The 27798-nt window shown below is 32.7% G+C and overlaps 1 pseudogene; it reads right to left on the reverse strand.

Annotated features, from left to right (window-relative positions):
• Window positions 1-331: 331 nt before the first annotated feature.
• LOC124457797 lies at window positions 332-27129 on the reverse strand (annotated as a pseudogene).
• Window positions 27130-27798: the final 669 nt, after the last annotated feature.

The following is a 27798-nucleotide window of genomic DNA, read 5'->3' on the forward strand; positions in this document are numbered from 1 at the left end:
ACTAATCATAAACAGATATTATTTTTCTATTATGTAAAAATAAATTGGTTTTGAGAGGGACAATATTGCCATAGAAAAGTGACCAGCATGACTTGAACCTCAGTACCACGCTTTCAATTCTTTCATACTCACCATTAATCTATGCGAGCCTCGTTAAGTTTATTTTAAATAAATAAACTATTTTTCTGTATTTTTAAAACACGTGATGCAACGTGCTTGACTTGTTCTGAATCCCTGCTGATGCGTACAAAATAGTGTATGAATTGCTTGATTGGAGAGATTCATAAAACGTTGTGGGTTAATAGAAGTTTGTAAAACTTTTGTCGACAAGGCTTTTGTATATATTTACTTGGCAAATCCATCAGAAAATAGAAAAACATTGTTGTTTTGGAGTCACAAACAAGAGTAGATTTGTAGGAGAAAATATTTGTTTCATATCTGGAGATAAAGAAAAGATTTTTTCGCTGAAAAATTTATTTCTTTGACTTAAGAAGAGAAAATATTTGCGAGATATCAATGCAATATAAAATATGAGAAAAATTCCATCAACTTATCCAACATACAATACTGCAAAATTTTTGTGTGATTAAAAAGATTTTACAAACTGCATAAAAAAATTAAAGTGTTCTAAATTGCAATACTATTAGGAATGCGAGTAGGATTAAGCCAAACGTAAGGAGTAATCATGCCTTTGTTTCGTTCGTCGATGCCTTCTGAAATATTCTCCAGTTCCCTCTTAAACTTCGCCATGGCTTCGACTGCCAAATGATAACTAAACAAACTATCTTCATAATCTCCGAGAAATTTCTAAACAAATATTGATAAATGATATAGTGCACATTTTGTGTTGATGAATCAGTTTACTTCTTAGATTTAAAAAACAATCTTTCATTAGAAATGACAAGCATGCAGCTTTCAGTGAAAAAATATAGCCAATCATTGGAAAAAGAACTTTCAAAAATATCTATCCAATTTTTAATTGTTTCAAATCATGAATATCAAGCAAAATTTGCCTCCGTCAAAGTATAAGTATAGCACATAAAATTTCAGGAAATAGATATCAGGGTTGTATGGCACAGGCATATACATAATTTTATGTGTAAGTGATTAAATGCTATCAAAATACTTTCTGCATGTGTACGAAAGACAAATGTTTACTTTTGATTGATGCAGTTTCTGAGCTCTAACATGTCAATTCTCAAAAAAACATCGTGTGCTCAAGAAATGGATCTAAAGCAGATTTGGAATCAAACATTACACTTTTTAGCATTCACCAAATTTGTTTGTCTTCCTTTACTTATTCGTTTTAATTGATATACAGTCTCTGTAAAGTTGTACAAATGTTCTTCAGTTCAAAACTCTTAGTAATCAATAACATTTTTCACAATACAGTTGTACGCGCTCTTAAGTAAACAGCACTCGGTTTATATCAAATAACAGATTGTGTCAAAGCTGTGTTTTAATAGAAAAAAAATTAAGCAAGATAATAAAATGACAAAGCAGTAGGAACATAGAACCTAAAAATTTTACAAAAGTTTTGTAAAATTATGTAAAATCCAAATAAGACATTTGTGTATTTTTCAAACATCAAAATTTACCTCATTTGCTTTGTTCAATATACATTAGTATTCCTGGCACAATTCTTTAACTTAGCTAAAATGTGGCTAAGCTATTTACCCAGCTTTGTTTCTTAGATATGAATATAAATTTCGTAATTCAATTATAAGGTGCTTACATCATCTGGTAAAATCGTAGTTAATTTGTTCATAACCGTTAACAAAACAGCAGCTTGATGCTTTGTTGGCAAGGTGTCCATAACTTTTCTTAAGTTGGTCACTCCTTTCTGTTTTGGAGGAGGCTGCCTCATTAAAGACGGAGAGTTTGGGTGAAATCCAAATGTCTCCATTTGAGAAAAGTTTACTGCTGCATGCTGACAAGAACAGGTAAAAATAATAATTTTTAGAAACCAGATTAATTTTTCACGATCTTCGAAAGACTGTGGAACATATTTATCCACGTTGTCACTTCCAGCAGGATAACCATTTTTATGAAGATCACGAATCCAATCTTGAATTTCACTATCCTGTTAAAAACGTTTTTATAAAAATTTAGTAAAATGTATCTTTGTAGCTATTTTGCGTTAAGACGTATGTTTCAAGACTTAAAGGAGTTAAAAAGCGTTTTCTTTAGATTAGTACTATAATTAGAAATGAATCAAAAGATTTCATTTTTTACTTCATGTCGACGCAGCGACGTTGTTTGAACTGCAAACCTCTTCAAAAATGTTATCTTGTATTTAAGAAAAGAAAAATTCTCACAATTTTTAATTGCCAGAAGCATTTATCAAATTGTTTTCAAAAGTGATTATATTCTTTAATAAAACAGAAGTTATAAGCGGAGAAATAAACTCGTTCATTTACAGGAGAGAAATATATTCCTACAATTTATTAGAAAAAATTGAAAATGTTAATTTGGTTGCTGTTTATTACTCAGTGTATTTAGGCGTATTGTAAGTCAATGCAACCTGCCGAAAGCTTCATGCAATTGTTTGTTTTTAAAAACTTGGGAAAATACAGCTGTGTCTCGTGTCTCATGTTTTCTAAAATACATTTGCATTAATTACATAGCTTTGCATGATTTATAAAATTAGCTCCCTTAGAAAAAATTTGCAAAACAAACCTCCTTAACGTCATCATCGTTCTTGTAATATATGTTTATGATGTCAGTAACAAACATATCAATGGCATTCCATAGACTCGTAGCATCTTCTCTGTAGTAAAAATTTCGAAGATCCTTTACCTCTCTTTTCTTGAAAACTTCTTCCAAATCGAAACTTTTAAAGGTCAAGCTTCTGTAGTATTTTTGCATCAACTTAATATGACCACCACCACCAATACTAAGCAATTGATCTGCAAGACCATCTTCAGGAATCAGTGATTTACGTCCCAGCGTGTTGATTGCCATGATTCCTTTTGTGTGAGGATACAATAATTTCCACACGGGATGAACTGATGGGAGATTTCTCCACGCTGAAACAGCTGGTGCCTCCATCATTAAATGACAACGTAGCAAATGAGATATTATCTTAAATTAAAAAAGATTGCTTAACATTAAATCAAGACATTAACGATAGCTTTGTTATAGTAAATAAATAACGGTTGCCTTCTTCGTAATCCACAGTAATAGAGTATCTTCTTTCATGCTACTATTTTGCCTTGATAGATTTGCTTACCACTTTTAATCAATGAATTATAACGACGTGTCTACCCAAAGAAAAAGTCATAAAATAATATGAATAATATGCTATGTGTTCTGTTTATCACGATAACATAAAAAGATTGTAACAACTTTTATCATCATGTACATGAGCACAGTCTTTACCAATGTCATTTGATCGCTTTAGTGGTAGAAGCTTTTAATTTGTGTTTCATAGACAGTCACACCACTTGTATCCTGTTCTCCTTAAGTGCACATAAGAGAACCTTTAAAAAATTGAACAAAACTACTCTGAAAGTATTTATCGTAAACTGCTCTGAAGTATTTGGTATTAAAAATGTCTTGTTTTACATCCGTCTTTATTGCAGAGTTTTTTTGTAGAAGAATAGTACGCAACATGACTGTTATTAAATTTCCTAGGAATCAGACTCCTTAAAGCACACAGGGAAGTGTACCAAGTAGACAGTACATTGAAACGTTAAGCTTTTCATTTGGATTATTTTTAAATCAACTTGATTATTTTTAATTCAAATTTATTGAACCAAGCTACATGCACATCAGCTGGCGAAGCTACAGATGCTTTAAAACATTAGGCATTTGTATAAATCAAGTGAATTATTAATAGTGATTGTAAACAAATGTTACATACTTGATGATATTGTGTGTCAGCACAACGAAGCCACAATTTTGACATTAGCCAAACCCATTGAGTATCTTCTGAGGGATACCATATTGGATTGTCATTGGAAACCGTTTGATCCAACTGGATGGCAATGGGTACCAAGTCGTCATTCTTTCTAAGATAAAATAAGCCTAATGGTGCTGTCAGGTAGCGCTCTTCACCAGGTTTTTTCATTGTTCGAATACCCTCAAGAATCTTGTAATCAACAATATAGATAAGCCCGTCCTTTATATGAAATAAAACAAAATTTCATGATATTTTAATATTTTTTGCAGTTTTTGCCGTCTTCCTTAAAACTGTACATAGCACAAATTCAAAACACAATTTCTGAAAAAACGTACATGCAAAGCACAACATAAGTAATAGCTAGGCAAATCACAAACTTATCAAAGTTTGTAAAATCATTGCGAGAGATGTACCAGGTAGAGATTAATTAGCTTTATAAATTTGATATCCCAACATAAGAATTTTCATTGAACCATTACGCAAAAACGTTATAAATAAAATGTCTTTTTTACTTTTGACGTTTCGTCTTTAACTTAAGATTTCTTCAAACATAAAAATATGTTAACTTATGAAAAAATCGTCATCGAGAAAAAAACTTTTATTTTTAATTGATATGCATAATGGCAATATTAAAATACTTTGTTATATTTTCAAATGAAAATTTCCTGAAATCGTGATATCTGTCACAATTTTTTTTCACGAACTTTAATGATCTGACCAAGAAAAATGTACATTATCTTTAATGACATATTATATTAATATATTACTGTACTTACGCAAAAAAATATAGAAAATTGTGAAATAATTAAAACTTTAAAGTGCACATGCAGTTATTTTTAGTTTTTTATTCTCAAATAGATTTTGGATAAATAATACAAATGCCGTTTACAGAATTTGAATAACTTTTTTCGTTTTTGAGTTATCTTTCGGCGAAGATGCGAATAAAACCTAAATTTCAACGTTTAGTAAAAAATGTCGAGAGCTCTAATCCGTGGCATGGGACTTACTTGTGACGTCATTTAAGGAACACAGACTGACTTCCAAAACAACTTACACTGCTTATGCATGTAAACAAACACAAAAATGCCAGATCGATGTGTAGTTTTTGGTTGTTCTAACGTAGCCAGTTTGGAGAAAGGCATTTCACTTCATCGCATACCATTTTTTAACGACGAAAGAAGCGAAGCTAAGCGTAGGAGAAAGCGATGGGTCAACTTTGCGAAAGCTACTCGCGATAAGTGGGTCCCCACAAAGAATTCCGCAGTTTGCTCGGAACACTTCATAAAAGATTCGTTTTCTCGGCAATTCGGCTCGTTTTTTGAATCAGAAAGTAATTTTGCACCTCGACTCATTCGAGATGAATTCGGAATCGTTGCTTACCCGAGCATTTATCCTCGAAAAGATGACAATGAACTTACAACAAGCGATTGCAGAATGGTGAGTACGTTAAAATTATACATATGCATATTTACATTTTACCTGGAATCTGTGTGAGAGTATATTTCATAAATACATGCCATTTTAAATCAAAAAAAATTCTTGTTGCCATTAAAAAGAAATATTATGTGTTTAATAATCTCTTATTCATTGCCTTGTCTTTAGATTCTATATCATACAATAAGATGTATGCAACTTTAACTAAACCAATGAATGCATATTTCATTTATATTTCATGAAGGCATATCCTTGCTGTAACTCACTTCAACAGCCATTTGGACTGGGATAATCAAGAGGTTAATGGAGTTCCCCAGGTTAAAGTGCATTATCCAAAATTTAAAAATGGTGAAGCTGTTGTAAGAAATGTAAAAGTTGCTAAGGATTTTGGTAAGGTTATTTAATACATTTCTCCTACTGCCAGATATCATGTGTTTAATGCCATAATAATCAAAGCCTTAATAAGAAATCATTACCATAAAATAAAATTTTGAATAATTTGCACATTGCTCCTCCAGGGTATGTTGAAGATATTTATCAAGTGTTGTGCTCTGCACTCATTGATGAGGAAACATTGAGAAAAGCCAAAGGTGATCTTTTACCAATGACTCCATTGCCAATGAATTCCACGTTGGACAAGCAATCAAAAAGTGAAGCTATCTCAAAAAAAGCAAGAAGAAAAAGCATGCCAGCTGTACATTTCCCCCCAACTAAGCCAGGTTTTACAAAAGGCAATACTTGCTTTAAGTTAATTTGAATCTTATTTTTGGAACTGACTCACTTTATTGTTTGATATACCTGAAGTATCACCTGTCCATGAAATAATCACTAATCAGAGAAATGAGAGAGCAGCACCTCGATGCACTGTGTGCAAGAATTGGATGAAAGGCCATAAAAATGTAATGAGCTGTCCAAAAAAACGAGAGTAACCAGTTTTTTAGGTCCTGGTGGTATGAGCCTAGTTAGTTGGGATTCAGTGAAGTGTGAATTGACTGCATGGACAGAATAAAGAGAAAGGAATTGTAATTTTGTATGTTTTGTATAACAAGTATAAGTGTGAATCGAAGATGCAATAAAACAAGAGTGGCTTAAATCATTCCACACTTTACTGAATCCCTACTATCTGGGCTCATGCAAATAACACCTAAAATAATATATAATGTTATGTTATTTTACAAATTGTCCTCTTCATACCCTGCAAAGTGTTCATTTTTTTTTAAATTAAAAGTTTTTCGAATAACATGGTAAGCACAAGCTGGAAGTGGAATTCTTTTGTCGCGAAGAATGCCATGTACCATTCTTGTAAATTGTCTATACGCAGCAACTCGAAAAAACCTGAAAAGGCATAATACACAAGGTCCATTAAAACAGGTAGGAGTCCATAAAATACAAATTTTGCAATTGTGCATTCATAGACAACCCAGACAGAAACATTTAACTAATAATTCTAAAAAACCTTTGCTCCAAGAATCCTTTATGATATCTAACTCCATCTTGTCTTTGGTAAAGATTGACAGCTAAATTTAATGCCCATCGATTGAGGCAAATGGCATCAAATCCTGGATGCTCTGTTATGCATTTTGGCTGCCTTCCTAATTCGGATACCACCATATGATCTTGCATTTCAATCATGCAATTGGCAATTTCGTGGCAGCATCTACATTCTTTTGGATTAACCAAGAGAGGAACACGGCAGTTACCACAATGGCACCTACGAAAGTTATCTGTCAAAAGCTTCGGCAACAATAAACAAATTTTCCAACTTTTCTTACCAAGAATCAAGAGGAACTTCATTTTGCATTCTGCGTTCGAGCTCTTCTGTTTGGCGTCTTTCTTCTTCTGTTTCTCTAATATAGTTTTCTAACCACTCTTCATCTGCAAGTGGTTCGTTTTCATACGCTTCAGCTTGGCCATACTCAAAATCGCCATCGGTGTTTCGGAGCGCATTTGATGACGATTGATCTTCGTCTTCTAAATCGAATTCCCGACTGTTCAATTCAATATTTTCCACTGTTGTTGCTGTACTCGACTCAGAATCAGATGTGGACATGTTTCGTACAATTTTTATATTAATTTCAAAGCAATATATAAAGAATTGTTATTTCACACTATGTTGTTTTGTATGCAGCGCATTCATACGTTCCTTAAATGACGTCACAAACCTCTCGTTTTAAGTCCCCTCAGCGGCGCGCAAATTTCTCAAAAGCAAGCTAATTCAAACCGTAAAAAAAACTTTGTTTTTTCTTTTTTTACGAAATTTTTTTCGATATCATATTTTCCACAGTCTAAACTTTAAAATTTCAACGAATTTGGAAATAACTGTATGTGCACTTTAAATTAAATATTTGAGCATGGGTATATCGTTACACGTTTGTAGATGTAGATCGTGCAGGTTACTAGAGTCCTGAGAAAGTGTGATGTTAAATATCGTTTTGACAACATTATAGCGGTAGTCATCTAATGAAAAATCGATGAAGTCTTCAAATAAATGATGATAATGCAGAGAGATTTTTAACAACTAACAAATACTTTTTTACGCATTTTGCTAAATTAATATGCTTTGAACTTCTTATGATGCAAAACCAATGACATTTTTACGGTTTGCCGTTGTACTAAGCGTACTGTGCGAAGTGTTCGTTAAAAAGGGAAGTAAATTACTAATGCAAATAAAAAAGAGTAGAAAGATGCTCAATTATAAAACATGTATACGACTGCTTTGAGTGAGATATTGTCGTGAGATAAAACTTTTACTAAATTTTTTTTTTATGCCTAAAAGAACTCACAATCCTATACGTGGATTTAGTCATTCGTATTAAATAAAAGGGAGAAACTGGGAAATTTATAAAGAAACCGACGGAGAGCTTGATAATTGATTAAATAATATCTGCTTTCTGAAGATTCTGAAATGATTCAACATTGTTGTAAAGCTAATTTTATTACTTTCTCATTTTAACTTTAGTTTAGTGAAATAAACTGATACAAATATGATAAGTAATAATAAACCCCTAAAATCTTTATTGAAAAGAGCACGTCACCTTTATGGCTTTCTCCAGTGTATATCCACGATCCAATAATTTCTCCACCTTTTCACCTTGCACAGGAAAGTTTTTAGGAAGCTCTTTACATTTTTTTATAACTTCTGGATTAGAGGCGTTTAAATCGTGCTCCAAACCAAACGTCATCTCTCCAATATTCAGCTGCAATAGGAAGACCACTGTCAATTGCAGGAGTTATAAGTTTTCGATAGTCTTCTAACGAGTCCCATGCCTCAAAAACCTCAAAAAAATGTTCAAAGCCCAGAATTTGAAAATCTTCCAACTTAACCGATAACAAGGAAAGAAGATCTGAACCAGTGAACTGCACGTCTAAAGACAAATTAAGAGGACTTTCGTCTTTTACGGCAACAAATTCCGGTAGGTCTTTTGTAAAATTAGGATTATATCCCCAATTGTAAATATTCCTGTTTTTCTGAACCTCTATTTTTCGTTGCTGTTTGAGCACTTCGACATTGTCAGGAGAATTGGGCAAAATGGCTGAAATTCATAAAAAATTTTGCAATGAATTAGCTACCTATGTAATTAATAAAGGAATAAAAATGGCCATTAAATACATTATATATTAGTGAATACCAATATACAAATGATGTACAGCAGAATTTTGAAAGCATTATTTTATTGAAAAAACAAGATTTTCGGAATAGCAACATACATTAAAATTTTTACTTAATTCTGATTGGTTTGGAGCAGGGCAAGTCATCATCAATATCAATGCAAAAAGAAAGAAACAAAGTGCAAAAAAAAAGAAAATAAAAGACAATTATTATAGAAAAGTGCTCCTGATTGTTAAGTCAAGCAAATAAGTGATCCAAAAGAGCCAATCAAAGCACAAAAATTTAAACGCAGGAATGTTAAATTTTTGTAAACAATGCAATTACAATGTCCCAGGTAAGTTTTAAGTACATTTTCTTTGGTAACTGAGTTTACACTTTACTGTTTGAAAGATTTTCTTAACAAAAATGTAAACATTGCTAAAAATTCATTGCTCTAGCGTCATGTTTGGGAGCTATGGTGTTCTAAAAAGTAATATCTAAAAGAATTAAAAAATAGTTGATATTAATAACTTGCCGTAGATGCGTATGCTAGAGAAATAGATTAGAATAATCTTTCATGTCTATTTTAAGCTAATGAGTAGCCAATAGCGTATTTTCATTTGCAATGTGAAAAACAAGGACCGGTGAGTTTTTGAAAAACTTTAAATTTTTGCCCTATGTTTACTATTTTTTGCTACATCATTTACGACGACGAAGTGTTTCTTTAAATATGATAACTATGATGAACACACGAACTGAGAAGCGCGCTTTTGCCGGTTTTCTTCTGAGATTTTCTAATTACAAGAAGCTGCAAGTTTTTAAATTTCATTTCTTCATCTCCTTTTGTTTAACTATTGATGTTTTCATGTGTTATGTTAAATGACATGCTTTAATAACACATGGCTTCATTTTGCAAGACGTACTTTTCTTTTGATGTTTTTTATTTTCGCTAAAGGCAATGGCATGTGGACATGAAAAGGGAAACCTCTACATACGTACAGTGGCGTGGTGGCGGGGCGGCCAGAAGGGCCGAGCCCCTTAGCCGTTAATTTCTGGAGGTGCGCAGAAATGAATATGAGTGACGAAATTTTAAATTTGAGCTAGAAAAATGAATTGAAGCAGAACAGTTATTTCCACAATTATAATACGCAGTTGATGAAGTTAACTTTGGCGAAAAAGGAAGACTGATCGAAATGAAACCTTGTAAGGGCGGTCGTTTTACAGTCTCGTAAGGAATAAAATAATTGAGGATCATTCTTGATGTTTCTTATGTGGCCACCACACCTGACTTATCAATTGTCACAATCACTGTAGACAACATGCAGGGTCAAATTTAATGTCCTCTTAGGGGGCGCAATAAGGCCTAAAAATGTATAGTTTTTTCCTATTTCAATCAATTTTTTTGGCTTTCTCCAAGATTAATAATATATTTTTGTGGGTAGCCTGCTCACAAGTTAACCACAATGTTATTCTAACAAATGCAAAATTTTACTTGCAATAGTTAAAATAAACTTCTCAAAATATCATGCAGGTATACTAAAGGTTAGTGTGAATACTGAAAATCAATCATCTAAAATTCAAGACGTCCCGTAGGATTAAAAATAGAAATATAGTTGTATAAAATTCTTTTGCAAAGATTCTATATTGAAGCGGAAAAAATAATTTTTTTTTTTAATTTTTAAGATTTCTTAACGACGTCGCTACTCTTGTTATAGTGGCTAGCCTACTTAGCAGGTCTATTGAGTCATTGACTAAAGACTGTCTCTTAAACAGACGTCCGACTAGTTTCAGTCGTTTAAGTCAGTCGACCATAGAGCGCGAGCTAATAAACTAATAAGACGGACTTTTAGTTGGTGGTGATTGGAGACAAAATTATCATTTTTGTAAATAAATGATCTATAATATTTTGGTTATCATCACAACAAAATGACCGTCGGACTTCTCTAGTGATTTCTCCTGTACTTAATCAAATATTAGTCATTTACTCTATTCGCGTACCTATTTTTAATTTTCTAGTGGTAGCACAGTCATCGCTAGAGTGTAATCAATTTAAAGGCTAACATAAAGTATCGAGACTCAATAATACTGTGGCGTGTACTGCAAATTTCATTAGTTCAAAGGTGAATAGGGCGCGAAATTTGCTTTGGCCCCGCAGTCAAAAAGCACCACCACGCTACTGCATAAATAAATAACAAAAATTATCATGTAGTTGAAGAAAACAATAAGAAAAGAGTATTAGAAATTTGTAAAACAGAATATTAATAAAACAAATAGCAGAAATAATAAAAATCAAACTATCCACAGTCAGTGAACTCTATTAGTAGCTGGACGATAAATAAGTTGCCATCTTTGAAGCCAAGCATGATGCTTTTTTTACGTATGGTCCAAGCCCTTATGTGGTTTTGTATGTATGATCTAGGCTCCTGGACACCATACAGACGCTTGGTCTTGTCTTTTTTTCCGTATGAGAAACAATGAACGATTTTAATAGGAGTTATGGTTTTTCATTTGTTGAGATAATTCAAGCATTATTTTACCACAAGACAAAAGTAACTGATAGCTTTTACAGATCATGTAAATATTGCACACTCTTTGATGAATGTGGAAATTTTGGATGAAAGAAGGTAAGTTCAGTGAAAAATCAAAGCGTTAATGTTTTCAAGACATTGTTTTTCTTATCTTCCACGATGAGTTTGAAGAATTTAAATAAACAATAAAACTTCCTTTTTAGATATATCTTAACTGTACAATAATTTTGATCTATTTAATATGTTATACATCAGAAAAAACTAATCGACCAAAAACTAAAGCTATCGAGTCATGCAAACATTTTGCCGACTGAAAACAATAATCCTCAACATCTTAAAATTTGTCACGACTTATTTTTTCAGATAAATGAATGAGTCATTAAAAAATCTTTTAAATAACAATCGTAAAGTTTAAAAACACGAAATATTTTAAGTTTTTCAAACGTAAAACTCACACAACATATTGTAAAAACATTCCCATGTAGGATGTGTTTTCTATATTCGTGAAAACAATTTGTTAATTCAAATCTTAATCTTACCAGCTCCTTCATAAACCACAAAATCTTCTTTTATCCATCGATAACAAGGAAAAACATAAATTTCTCTCCGACTACTACTTTTTTTTTCTATTGTAATTTTTGCCAAAAACCAAGCAGATAGTATCGTACAGCCGCGAAGATTCAAGGAAACCATTACAATTTCACCAACATCTTTTCCCTTTACTTCATATTCATCCTCATCGCCTTCTTCGAAATCATTTGCAAAAATTTGTCCAACTCAAAATACCGAGTTTCCTTACCATTCTTACCTGTAAAATCATTGGTAATTAATTAGTAAGTAAGTAAATTTCTCATTTATAAATTTATATATTTACCAGTAAGTTTGATAGAAACTGTAGACTTTGTTCCAGCTCCAGCTCGATCACAGGTCTTGACTGTTATTAAGTAATCCATTGTGGTTATCTTGAAATTCGTGAATTCCCTTAGTAAAGAAACAAATACATTGGCGTCTTGTTGTGTAAGAGGAATGTTGTACATATAGTTGCCATAAAAGTCGACTCAAATAAACTAACTGCATGTACAATCCTTAACGTGCACAGGAGAGTATTCACAATTAATGTAATTCTGAATTTTGAATCTTAAGAGATCTGACTTGTTAATCAATGACTTCATTTGGTTACTTTACAAATGATAGTGCGGGATAAATCACAGGTGGAAAACAAATAATCCAACGCTTGCTTTCTAAAAGCTCGCCCACGTTAACACATACTTAAAAAAAAACTATTCCAAAGCGGTATTCCACCAAAACCGATTGCTAGAATTGAAATATATAAAAAATTCTTGCCACCATAAAAAAATGAGAATTAATAGCAGTGCAATTTCTGATTGGCAGTAATGTTATATTAGAGTAGGTTTTTGAATACAGTCGATATCTCTTCTATGGAAATATAGCATTAATCACTCAGTGATGGAAAAATTGTTATGGCGCAGTTGATTTTTAAGAATTTATAAACACTTCATTGATAAACCGTCGACAAAAAGAAAACAATGGGGAGAATGAAGACGCTTTCAGAAATCACCAATCTCCTTTTTTGCTTTAAAGCAAGCAGATTATAAAAAAATACTGTCAAATTTTGACGACCCATTAAAGAGAACCTATGTGTTAACCTATAGTGTGATTTTAATCTCCCGCCAATGTCTGACTTATACAATCAAAATTGTAGAAGATTTGCAATTTAACTTAACTTTGTTATTTCTTTTATTCAATAACGCAAATTTTTTAACGTTCTTATAACATCCTATATTTAAAGGTTTGCATTTACAAGTGGTGTCACTTGATTTTTAAATGCAGCAGAGCAAGGATTCTAAGATTTGATCTGTAGAAATCTGTTTAATAAATATAATCTTCTACATGATATTTTTCTTTAATCCAGTTTCTTTTTGTTTGTCAGTGTTACTATAATGCAAGGCAACTGCGGAGAACAAAGAGTGAAGAAGTTTTTCTTATTGCAGTTATTGTATATCATCTTGCAGAGAAAGAGTTTTTTGGTAATTCATATCTATGGTTAAGGAAGCGTTTTAAACCATCCATTTGGCATGGTCTGTAGTAAGAAATTGACTTATAGAACATGTCCATAAATTTTTATGAGCATTAAGGGAAAGAAGTAAAAAATACGCTTGAATTAAAAAAAACACAGACAAACGCGCGACATATCCATCTCCTTGATTAGTACTAATGGCAGAGGCTTTGGCAGCTTTCAAGTGTTTTGGGTATTCAATATCTACCATGTAATAACGCAAGAAACTTAGAATAGTAATAAAATTTTTTCTTTAGATATTTTCAATCAGTTTTCTTCTTTTTCGAGCTCACTTGATACACATGACATGCACAATTTGTCAATGTTTAAAACGCTTATAAAATTTTTAGTGTGTTTCTTCTATAAGGTACACAAACAGTAAATGAATTGTGGATGTTTGGACACCCAGATACCCAAAGCTGCTTAAGCCCCGATCAATGGCCAATTGATTTCTTCATTAATAATACGATTTTTTGCAAAATTTTCGATATGAAGTCATCACTCGTGTAATATTAGTATTTTAGAATAGATATGAAGCAATTCGAAAGTCCCATTCAGAAAGTGTGAAGGAGCATTTACAACACAAGCGCAAAGTTGGATTTGAACGATCAACATAAATGAGAATAGTAGTATGAAACATGCATAAAACAGACGATATAGTATAAAGCAAATTCCGAAAAAGCAAGGCAACTTGAGATTGCAAAACATGCATTAAAACAGGACGAGAAGTGAACTGTAAATTGTCGACTTTATTTCAAAGTCATCCTTAGACAAAATGATAATTTAAACCATACACACACATATATATTTAAAACGCATAAATTAAATTAACGGAAGTAAGCAATAGAAATTAATAGTGTGATACTTACAAAAGCAGAGTTGGGAGAGGTGTAGTATTTCAAAAAGATGAATTAACACTACAGACCCTGCTGGGTGAATTAGAGTATTGTATTTAAGATTTGGTTGAGTGAAGTATTTTATAGCTGTTGATTACAAGGTTTTCTGTAGGAGAGGGAGTTCTGGGAGGTGGAGGGAGATAATTGAGTTGTGAGAACTGGTCTTGTAGAGAAGCCAGGAATTGAGCGTTTTTGCACTCAGAGAAATGCTGGCCAACTGCACTAGAAGAGAGTCTGGTTGCATGTTCTCTGAGCCGTACAGACAGCCATCTTGTGTCATGCCGATGTAAGTTTTACCAAAGTTAGGGCAAGTTATATTGTATACAAAATTACTGCGAGAAAGTGAAGGAAGTTTGTCGTTGTTATAGACAAAATAGGAGAGTTTTTTAGTGACATAAATAGTAACAAATGTCACCGGTTGAGAAAGATGTCTTTGCATTTTCTTAAAACAGGATTTTAAGAGGAAATCGCAACGCATGCCAAGATAAGGAATATGAACCCAGTATATATAGAGAGAGTATATATATATACATAAAAGGTAAAAGTTTCTCCGGATTTTAAATGATTTTTATTGAGCTTTCGACTCGTTGCTTCGAGCCTTCATCAGAATGAGGATATTTATTTACACGTGCTTTTAGCTTGGAGACGTTTAGAGAGTCTAATTGGATTAGTGGGTGGATTACTGTGATTGGATGGGGTGAAATGCGTTGCCATGGGTTTTGGTGTGTTGTTAATATGATTGGAGTTAATAAAATTAGAGTGTAGTGTTTTATTTTTGGTGTTGTTTGTAGTTTTTTTGTCCTTTTTCTTTAGTTTACCCATCATATACTCACAACTAAGTGACTGAGTATATATAAATATGGCATGTGGTTAAAGAGTGTACGAATAGAAGTAGTGTAAAACCACACATTTAAACTTCTTTTGACACCACAAACATCTCATGAAAATCAGTTGACACTGATAAATAATATCAAAAAGGTCAAACAATGAATCATTTTTGGGCTATCGTATCACAACCTTAGCTCAGCTTTTTTAACAAACAATTAACGTGGAATTATTTAAACACACATTGATGAACAAATGGTTGAAACTTTTGCTCGGTGCACAGTATCAATCAAATTTAAGCAGTAAATGATCCCATTGCAAGAAGTTGTAAATAAGAGAAGTTTCATGCTTTGGGTTAACAATGTGCAGAAACCACATATTGTATGGGCGAAATACTTTCTCTCACGTCTTAACTCTTTAAATAGAAAAATCATTTTTCTTAGCTTATTTGTTTGGAGTGAAAATCAATGGCATAAAAATAGATCTGAAATAAAATTTTGTAAGAACTTTTCACATTGTGTAACACCACATTCATACAAATCTTTAATTTTGTCCATCTTTAATTTTGTCCAAAAGTCGATAAGATAACCTCCCGTCGCTAGATCGATTCTGTCAAAAATGTAGGAATATTAACTATTCTCATTTTAAATGATCGGCGATAGTTAAATGATGCAGGAAGTCTGAAATTTTACCTATTATGATTTGGGTTAACTTTCTGAATGAAAAATAAAAATAAAGAATGTTGATATATGTTTGAGTACCAAAAAGATTCTTATTTAATACATCCTTCGTTTGGCTGTTTTTTGTGATGAATATTTCATCTGTTTCTTGCAGGTAAAACAATTGATTTGTTATCAGGTAAAACTAAAAATTCGTGAGTTAGTACCTTTGAGGTAATCTACAGTAAACTAAACAAGAGATTATTCAATTTACCCATTTAAAAAAAGCCATCAAATTCATCAAATGATAAGGATGGCCATATGCCCATTTTATTACAGACATATATATAATAACTATGATTATTAAACTGGTTGAGGCGGACAGTTTACACCTAGTATGCGAGATATAGAATCAACTATTGTGACGTCTTCCCATGTCATTCTTCGTTTGTTTTCTTTGATTTCAACACCAACTTTCTTGATATGACGTTCTACGATCTTTAAGCAATACTGAGTGTGGTTCCCAATACATGGATGGGGAATATTTAATCTTTTTTTTGAGCTGTGCATATCTGATTTAAATAGATTAAATAAGCGATTAAGATCCAATCGCGAATATTTTATACACATGTCTTCACTCATGGCAGCTTCACTTATTGACAAACAGTAGGAAATTGGAATGAGTTTTGCATAGTAATTTTGGGCATTCAACGGTCCATGGTAGGCAGTTTGAGGTTGAGATAATAATCTATTTCCATTAACTGTGTCATTTTTCTGAATTTTGTGGCCTTCAGGTAAACGGTTGTTGTAAACAGTCAAATCACTGCACATTTCTATATTCCAGTCGTAGCGATCTTTCTCAAAGAACCAAGCGTAGCTGATGATAACGTTTACTGGAGAAAGAGCATTGCTTGCTTCGTGAAATTGTTGATATGCTTTTTCAAAGTTACTTGTATTGAAGTTTCTTAATATGTGGTCTCTGCAGTGTGTGAACGTGTCACGGTAGATGTACACAGGAAAGTATGTCATAAAATCAGCAACTTGTGGCAGTCCTATCGCTAACTTTGTGTTTTTTGCCCATGATTCTCCCCGGCCAATTTTCATTGCACATTCTGAACCAAGAATTCTTATTTTGCCATTTGTCTTTATAGTTGACATGGTTACAGGAAATACAAATGGCGAATCACTATCTAACCAAGCTATCACTTCGTCATCGGTGTAAAGATCTATAAAAAAGCTGCTCCATAACTGACGATTATAACCAGGATGAATAGGCTGACCAGGATAAGTTAAAACCAACGGATCTTTTGGTAGTGGCTCGTATTTTATTTCAAATGTTTGACAGGGAAAATATTCTTTCGTTTGATTCAATAGTATTTTGCCAAAGGCGTGATCCTTCTCTGATTCTTTATCAAGTACAATAACCATTTTACCCAGCCATCCTGGCCAGAAAAGAGAAATCGTCTTCAACATATTGCAGTAAAATCTACGTCTGTGGTCATCTCTTTTACCTGACATTCTCATGAATAGTGAAATTGAAGGTCGATTATGATTTGTATTCTTTTTGGGAGACTGAGAAACGTTTAATTTTGAAAGTAAATGTTCGTGTTCGATAATACCAAAAGACCTGTTTAGTTTTAGAATAAAGGAAGTATAGAACGTCCCCAAACAGCCAACAGCGACGAGCCAATACTTGATAAAAACTTTCATTATTATGGACAAATTGTTGTTATTAAAGCGTTAATCTTCTACAAAAACACAAAATATTTTATTTATATATCAATGAAAATGAGATCCTCATTTGTGAAATCAATCCACCCTTTGCAAATATAAAGCACTTATTGCATTTTCGTATGTCAAGTGGTACAAAGTAGTGTTATAATTGACTATACAAGCACACATATCACCAAAAGCACCCTGTTACTTATAAAAGAGCTAATAACATATTTCCATGATAAAACTGGCAAATAACACATTAATTCCAAAAGACAGTATATATATAAAAAGACATATCACAGAAGAATTTAGCAAAAAAATTTATTTCATAAGGAGAAAAATCCCTAACCACGTTCGACAGTTACAATGACAATACACATTTGACACCCACACATTATAAATAAAACATAACAACTAAATCACACTTCACAAATAAAAACATCCCATTTCATATTAATTCACAATGACAATAGACAATTGACATATTTCCTGTACACACAAAACATTGACGTAAGAACCATATAACAAATACGGCTAAACTGACGTTTACTCCTCGTTTGACTCCGAAAATGACTCCCGCTAAGGTTGTCGTAACGTCAGTCAACAACAACAAAAACAATCCTTTTTAGGACTATACCAACCTGGACGATCTACATCTACAAACATATAACAATTCTTCTGGGTTCAAACCATTTTCCAAATACACCAGGAGTTTACTTGATTTGAGCAACCAAAAGTCTTATTTTTGAGTAGTAATTACTGCATCGTGTTCTTGAGTAAAGTTATTAGACACTGTTCGGCTTATTATATGAATTTTGAATTAATTTTAGCTACTTTATAATTGAGTTAAGCTTTTTGCGTAACTTTACGTAGCTTTTAGGCCCGGTTTACACCATGCCGGATTAATATTGTAGCAGGTTAAATATTCTTTTTTATAAAAGGCAATGATATTGTTCATTGTCAGAAACACGATAAAATACAATAAATATATCAGCTTAATAAGCTTTTACTCCGAACAGTTAACTTTATAAAGCAAATGAAGATGTCGTGACAAGCGAAATAGGTAAAGTGTAAACACAGCGTAAAACTGCGTAACTTTTCGCAAAGTGCTCGTAAGCTTTAATTAGTACTGTCGTCATTCAAACAAGCGATATAGCATTATTATACTTCACTGTATCTTATGCAATAACTCTAACGAACTCCTTCGAAAGAGTTGCATCAAAAATTGCATTTAAAAAACCAGGTACTATAAATTTACGATGCTAATGCTTTGCCATATGTAGAATTTTGCCTTAAATATAATTGCACTGTCACAAAGCATTCAGATTAATTGAAGACGTTAATTAAAACATATTGTTTGGTGTGTCAAACTCTTGTAAATAACTACATTGCCAAACTTTGTTTTGTTCAAAAACATTTGCTAGTTAAAACTATGTATTTCAGACATAAGTATCAATTTTTTAAATAATTCTTTGCGATTGTGGAAAACTATTACACGAGGCAAAGCTCTAACTTTGATTTGCGGTCTTGGTTAATTAATAAATATTGAAATCTTAAAATGTACATTGTATAGAAGTGCAAAACTGAACTCGTATCGCAAGCATGTTGTACTGTTACATGATAGCAACTACTATCATGTAATATCATTCATAAGTTATTATTGATTCTGACTAAAACCCACACGTGTACATACGAGTGATATACGAGTACATAAGAGTACATACGAGTGACATACGAGTAAATACAAGTGTTATACGAATATATATTAGTCACAAATGAGAAATAGCACAATTTCTTCAATAATACATTGATATTTGCATTCACTTTTGCTTGTATTTTATCTCCACCCTGGGCAACCATTTGACGGATTTAAATGCTGAGAAGGTTTTTGTTCGCACATTAATTTTGTATGTTTCAGTTGAATTTGTAGTCCATTGTGCGCAATGTCTTAATCTATTAAACGGTTTAAATGTATCAAAAACGGCAGTCTTGCACTGGAGTAAACTTTTGTACATAAAACATTATATATGTATTTTGTCCATGCGATTTGCCAGCATTTAAGCTTTTTGGACACACTTTCACCTAGGAAATACCTATTTATGAAAACGATTAAATATACAGCGTATAAATAATGCTTTGCAAACGTGCTATGTGAAATAAATGTATATTATATGTATTTGAATTGAATGACAGTTGTACAGCGTTACGTATATGTGTCATATTATGCGTACGATTTCTGATTACTTTTAATGTTTTGTTAAAGTTCTACCTGATGTAATTCAGTCTTTTAACTGCAAAATCAGTATCTTAAAGGCTTAAATAAATTATTTATAAATTTTAAAAAAGAGGCTGGATGTGAGCTAAAGTGCAAACTGATTGATTCCTAACTAAACTACCCCACAAAATTTCTTTTGTAGAATAAATAAAATGAATGCAACATTTGAGGAGTAAATCAACATAAATTAATTATACTACAAGTACATCTAATTGTTATTTTTGTTCAAGAATTTTAACTTATTAATATATTAATATGAGATTACAAATAGTGTGCACATGCGCTAATAGTTCTCAGAATAACTGCTCAATTTTTTTTGTACGAGACTTTACTTCATGGCTACTCCAGCGCAAGACTACCGTTGTTGATACATTTAAACCGTTTAATAGATTAAGACATTGCGCACAATGGACTACAAATTCAACTGAAACATACAAATGAATGTGCAATCAAAATATCTTTTCTGCATTTAAATCCTCAAATGGTTGCCCCAGACTCCAGACAAAATACAAGCAAAATTGGATGTAAATATTTATATATTATTAAAGAAATTGTGCTTTTTCTTATTTATAATCAATATATATTAGTATGTCACTCGTATGTACTCGTGTGGTGTTTTAGTCACGATCACTATTATTATATTATATTATTAGACATTTCGTATTTTTATATTTTATCTTTAATATGCATTTTTACAATGTCATTACAAATAAGACATAATCTAGAAGCTTGCTTGCATGCGCTGGAAGCTTGCTTATATGCGTAAACATATATTTTAGAACCACAACCGCATTTGTTGTTATTGTGGTTAACTATATCTTGCTGTAACATACTGTATTGCGTTTGGGATGTAGGTCACAAAATCACTATACTTCCAATTGCATATTATAAATAGATGAGTAGCTTAGACCTACGAGTATAACCTACGAGGAGACAATTTTAGGAGACATAGCCTACCTAGTTAGGTTGACAATTTACAATATACCAGACGACTATCTTGGCTTTTGTGCCATAACTATCTTTTGTCTTCTGTGCCGTTAATCTATTTTGGAAAACTATTGTGAGTCATTGCTGGACTCACGAACTGTCAAGAATAAAGACTAGCGGTTGTACTCAGACAGAGGAGATAAAGCTTTACTCATACTTAAAGTGGTTATATCACGAATTTTAGCCCCCCTTTTTTATGAGCTTAATTGAAAATTTGGATTATTTGAAGAACTATGACATGTCGCTGGACTTAAACAGATAAATATAAGTTGCTTAATTTTGCCTCCAAAGTCGGGTACTATTTGCGAATTTTTTACGACGCCATATTGATACTTGTGACGTAGATAGTTGAACACGTCTGTTTCCGTCAATATAATATTATATTATAGAAGGTGATTTTGTTGTCCTTTTTCTTGTCTTAAAAACAAATAATGACAGTATTTTCAATAAAATATTAAAAAACAAGTTGTCTGGAAAGTATGGTCTCAAATCAGTGCTCAGATAATTCGAATTCGATGTCTGAATGCGTATCTGATTCGAGCTCGGAATCCGTGGGTTATGTCGAGCATTTAAGCGACTTCGCATATGACGATGAACCGCTAGCAGGAGATGGTGATGAAGTGCATACTCCAGATCATCCCGATGGAATTCTCCCTGCGACATTAGAACAACGAAGTGATGGCGTAATTCCACTTGGTGAATGGTAAGTTGTTGTTTTCTCCTGTTTGTAATATACATAAAGTTACTTTATAAACCAGAATGCTCCAACGTTTCAGGTGCAATTGTCAATGCTGTCATACCAATTTGTTAGAAGGCGCATTAGAGTACAGATGTTGTAAGGAAATTGGACCAGCTTTGCAGAAAATGACATTCGATGGCAGCATTGAGAAAATATCATGCATAACACAGCATGCCAAATTTGGCCTTTAGCTCATGAGGCTGTCCTTGAAAACGTCGGGCCACTATTGAGAGATAGGAATGGACGTGCTTATCGCCGCCAAGCATCACAATCATTAAATATGTAAGATTGTAAATTGTATTAGAAACAATGTTATCATCAACATTGTCTCATCAACAATAATTAGTCCAACCTTTTTTTACTTCAGGTACTTGAGAGCTGTGGCATACAGATGGTTGATGCGATGGTTTTGTGGGTCTATGGGATGGGAGAATACTCGGCCTTTACCTGCTTGTGTTTACCACTTTATTCGGAAAGCATATCCAAGTGGTAACACAACAGGTTACATACCATCAGAGGGCGATGATGGAATAGTCTTTTAACTTGTGCACTGTAGAGACTGTTGACCTTCTTTGCTGAGTTTGGAATGGTCAGGAAATATGCCTAGATGAAAACCAAATAGGAGATACATGGATGCACTATATAAGTTGACATGCAGTTTAATGGTTTGAAACAAGAGTAAACAATAAAAACAAATTGGTGCAACTACTGAGAGGTTAAGCTGAAAGAATTAAATGAAAGAATATCTTTTCTTCAATGTCAGTCTGGGAAAAAAGACAAAAGAAAAAATGTATGGAATTAAATCATAGCATAAATGTAAAAATGGAAAATAGCAAGCCGTTCAAATGGCGAATCGTTTGCTTCCCCAGTGCATACTTAAACATGCTCAGCTTCATCACTAGTAGATGGTACTTCCTCATTGAGAGAACAATGTTCCTTCAGCGATGGCTTATGGAGAGTATGTCGAATAATCTACAAAACTTATATCGAATTTACATATGACAAAAGAAAAATTAACATAAACAAGCGTAAACTTACTTGTCTTCGCTTTCGATCGGTTATTTCGTCCTGTAATGGTTCAGGAATCCCAGCCACGTCAATGGTTGGGATAGCATCTTTCTTCAACCTTCTTTTGAGCTTGACTTACACGCTCAAATTAAGGTCAAAACAAGAATCTTCAAAATGCGCAGAACACAGACACGAGGTAGAGGAAGCCACGAAACCCGGTCTATGTTTACGCACAAAATTTACCCATTTTCTATGTCTTTGCGGCTCTGTTTCTTTTTTAGGAAACAGATTTATCGACATTCCTTCGGTTTTTGAATCATTGGTGCAACTAATTTGATTAGGTCCGCCAGCAACACAGCGTTTTCCTCCGCGTTTCTTATTAAGATTACTAGTAGAATACGCCATGTTGATATATGTGTTCAACTTTCTACGTCACAAGTCATTAGCATACCGATCAAAAAGTTCGCAAAAAAATGCTGAAAATCGTGACTTTGAACGTCCGTAAAATCACTTTCACCAATCCAATTTCAATTATAATTGCATATTTAAAATCAATGAAACAAGGTCTTTCAATTTAGCTAATAAAAAAGCGGGGCTAAAATTCGTGATATAACCACTTTAATAATATTATTGTTAAGACATTATATACTTATATAATTACGCGTTTATAAATAAATTGTTTCAGGAATACAGCTGGTTCACACTATCTTTGTTGCAAGAGGAAATAGAACCAAAAATAAATAGTTATTCTTTCGGGACCACGCACGTAACATATACCGTGACCTATTTCATCAAAAACTTTTGTTCCAAACCATTTCGAACTGACAAAAAGTAATGACAATTTCCCTCCTTATCAATGAAAGATTCCTGAGTAGCATGTGTGAACCACAACTAAATGTGTGAATGTCAGTGTTAACTATCGGCATTAAACAATAAACAACAAGCTTTGACTTAAAAACCATGACCAGCCGTTAATTTGATAAAAAATATAATAAAACACAAATTCCGAAGAAGCAAGACATCTTGAGATTGCAAAATGTGAATCAAAACAAGACGAGAAGTGAACTATAAATTTTTGACTTTATTTTGAAGTCATCCTCAGACAGAATGATATTTAAAACCATACATACACATATATATTTACAACGCATGAAATAATAGACGGAAGTAAGCGTAAGAAATTAAATAGTGTTGTATTTACAAAGGCAGAGTTGGAAGAGGTGTAGTATTTCAAAAGGATGAATTGAAACTGCCGACCCGAATGGTAGAATAAGTGTATTATAATTTAAAAGAAGAGTTGCAATTCTTTGCTAGCCTTAATTCCCGTATTGAGAAAAGGTTTGTTATGTTTGATGAGAAATGCTTCAAGAAAAGCAAGAATGTGGTAGTTGTTAGATTTGGTTGAGTGAAGTATCTTATAGTTTTTGAATACAAGGTTTTCTATAGGAGAGGGAGTTCTGGGAGGTGTAAGGAGATCATTGAATTGTGAGAACTGGTTTTGCAGAGTCGCCAGGAATTGAGCGCTTTCGCACTCAGAGAAATGATAGCCAAATTCACTAGAAGAGAGTCTGGTTGCATGTTCACTGAGCCGTACAAACAGGCATCTTTGTGTCATGCCGATGTAGGTTTTACCGCAGGCAACGCAAGTTATTTGGTATACAAGATTACTGCGAGAAAGTGAAGGAAGTTTGTCATTGTTAGAAACAAAAAGGGCAGTTTTTAATGACATAATTGGTAACAAATGTCACCGGTTGAGAAAGATGTCTTTGTATTTTCTTAAAACAGGATTTTTAAGATGAAATCGCAACGCATGCCAAGATAAGGAATATGAGATTGGCATCAAAACTACTAAAATTCGATAAGACAGCGGAAATATTGGAGGGTTTGATCAAAACAAGCGTGTCATCAACATAACGGTTGTAGAATTTTATTGTGCCATCATTAATGAGATCGGAAACTATGAATTTTTCCACTTTTGTTAAAATTATATTAGCAAGGACAGTTCCTAATGAGGAACACATAGAAACGCCGTCGTTTTGGGTATAAATGATGTTATTAAAAGAAAAGGCAGGTTTGTTGCAGCAATCTAAGATGAGTTTTTTCAATGTAGACTTTTTTAAAGTTGTTGAAATTATGTGTTCATCGTTTTGACTGTGCGACAGAATGAAGCGTTGGTAAAAAAGGATTCAACGTCGAATGAAACAAATTGATAGCCTTCATCGAACAGATGTTTAGGAATGTTATCAATATTAGTTACTGCGTCAAAAGAGTCCGAAAGGGAAAAACAATTTTTGGAATTTGCTTATTATACTATATTTCTTTAAATTGTCGGCTGGTCATGGTTTTTGGTATAAAACAGACGATGTGTTTTCTAAAATTGTCCTTGTTAGTAAAAACGTGATAGTTCAGTCAAATCATCATATCAGTCAAATCATCAAGTGCAAATCTAATAACTTTTTATTGACTATTTTATTTTTTAAACTAAAAGACGAAAAAATACGTGCGCATTGCGTGCATGTGCGTGCCTGTCAAGTATATTATTACTAAATGAAGTAGATAAAATGAGCCTTATTAAAATAAAACTGTATATTTAACATTATTTTCCTCAAATTTGTTTAAGATTTGAAAATGTTATTTAGTCATCCGATCAATTAATTGTTGACTCTTTCTGCATTTTTCGAACGCTCTAGCTTAGATTGCATGTCACGTGACTGTGCTCAAATCTCGCATCCACTGTTCTCGCTTCAAGGAAAGTAACGTCATTTAGATATCTCGCTACTTTTAAAAGTTTTTTCAACGAAAAGCATTTTTGCTGTAATTATGTTTCAAAAAAGTTTTCTGACGTGCCTAAGATATCGTTCAGAAAACGTCACTCCAATAAACGATAAATGAACACAACACGTTTATGACTTGTATTAGATCACATTTGAAAGTAAACGCTTTGCGTTGCGCATTTCAAATGATCGCAAGTCGTTTGTATTTCCTGTTCATAGTTTGACACGTATCATATTTCACTTAATGTAAAATTGTTAATACAAAGAAATATTATTTGTATTTTGTACAATATTCGAAAGCAAAATAAATTCATTTGCTTTTAGCGTTTGACTTCACCAACCATACTGTGAGCATGTATGAATAAAGCAAACTCTGTATAAGCAATTTAAATTCTACCCAACTGGACTATATATATACCAGGAAGTACATTCTTCTGAGTACTAGTTGTTGGTACCGGTCGCTGGAACGAGATATAACTGATAGTTGAGGTCACTTTTGAGCAGGCATTTCAACTATATCTTGACTTTTATTAATTATTCTTTTATAAAGTTTTGTAAAGAAATTTTTTCGTTTTCACTTCGCATAAATCGAGCTCACGTTTAGTTCCGCTTGAATGCATGGCAGGGAATATTGTATACAAGTCAATATTTGTGCGGTTAATTAGTTAATATTTCTCAAAATAACAACATTTTCTTAGGATTATGCCACCAACAAATCTGTTCTTATTGCAAATGACTTCTGCTTGATATTTGTAGGAAATTTGTCATTACATTCATTCTATATGTATAGGCCCTTGGATTCATTGTTATAGTCTTTATGTCGAATGAAAAACAACTCACGATATTTTTCCGACAAAGCGACGGACGCATAAATAGATTTATAACGTTAAAAGCAAAAGATGGAATAAAGCTTAAAGTATCTTTAAATTATAATGTAGTTTTAAAAGAAATAGAAAATTTTATATTTACTTACAGTTTCAATTCTGTATTTTACTTCTGTTATCAACTCACTTCTTCTCAACACATTAACAAAGTGTTCAGATGATGCTTGCTTAAAGGACACTTGCAAATATGAGAATGGTCTTAACGATGCTTGTTATTATAGCTCTTCTAAATGAAATGTTAATGAGTTACAATTATGACTAATAGCTATATTAAGCACATCACGTATCTTTTTGTTTACGTTTGGAATATTCTGTTAACTACTGGTGAAGAAGCAGTAGGAGGTAAAGAAGTAGTGTTCTGGAGTACTCATGCATTTTAGCAAATATACATTATATTTAGTGTTGAAAAAATTACAAATGAAGCAAACTGTTTAACTTTCTGTAACTTCAGTCAAAAGTTAGCAAACTTTCATTAAAAACTTTGTCAATTGCAACTGGCATAATTAAACAATTTTCGATTATAATTTACTGGGATAGAAACACACCTCTGAAACGTGTGGCTTTTATATTAACATAAAACCTACCCAAAGGAAATAGCATCAAACATACAATCCAACATTTTTTATGGATGCAAGCTTTCGAACGCCTATTTAAATTTTCTTTATCTTTAAATTATAATGTAGTTTTAAAAGAAATATAATATTTTATATTTACTTACAGTTTCAAATCTGTATTTTACTTCTGTTATCAACTCACTTCTTCTCAACACATTAACAAAGTGTTGAGATGATGCTTGCTTGAAGGACACTTGCAAATATGAGCATGGTCCTACCAATGCTTGGTATTATAGCTCTTCCAAATGAAATGTTTATGAGTTAGAATTATGACTAATAGCTATATTAAGCACATCACGTGTCTTTTTGTTTACGTTTGGATGATTCTGTTAACTACTAGTGAAGAAGTAGTAGGAGGTAAAGAAGCAGTGTTCGTGAGTACTCATGCATTTTAGCAAATATACATTAAATTTAGTGTTAAAAAAATTAAAAATGAAGCAAACTGTTTAACTTTCTGTAACTTCAGTCAAAAGTTAGCTAACTTTCAGTGAAAACTTTGTCAATTGCAACTGGCATAATTAAACAATTTTCGATTATAATTTACTAGGATAGATTTTAGCGTTACTATGTCGAGCCTGGCCTTGTGTTAAATTGGTTGAAACATTTCCGCTGAAGCTAAAATTGCAAATAGTTTATCATTACATTATTTGACAACTCGTATAATACAATTAATTCGATTAAAGTTTTTTTCATAGATTAGTGGTTTTCCGACAGTTTTTACGTTATATATGTGCTAGGTCGTAGCGTCCCTGGGGTAGAATGCTGGACGTGTTTCCGCAAAGTTGTTCCAAAGACCAATTTGAGATTTCATAAAGTATGAAACGATTTAGCTGGTAGTTTGCAACGAATATGATTTGAAACAAAAATAGTTGCTTTCTGTAAACGGTCA

Source organism: Xenia sp. Carnegie-2017, unplaced genomic scaffold, assembly GCF_021976095.1.
Source record: "Xenia sp. Carnegie-2017 unplaced genomic scaffold, XeniaSp_v1 HiC_scaffold_6, whole genome shotgun sequence".
NCBI lineage: Eukaryota > Metazoa > Cnidaria > Anthozoa > Malacalcyonacea > Xeniidae > Xenia > Xenia sp. Carnegie-2017.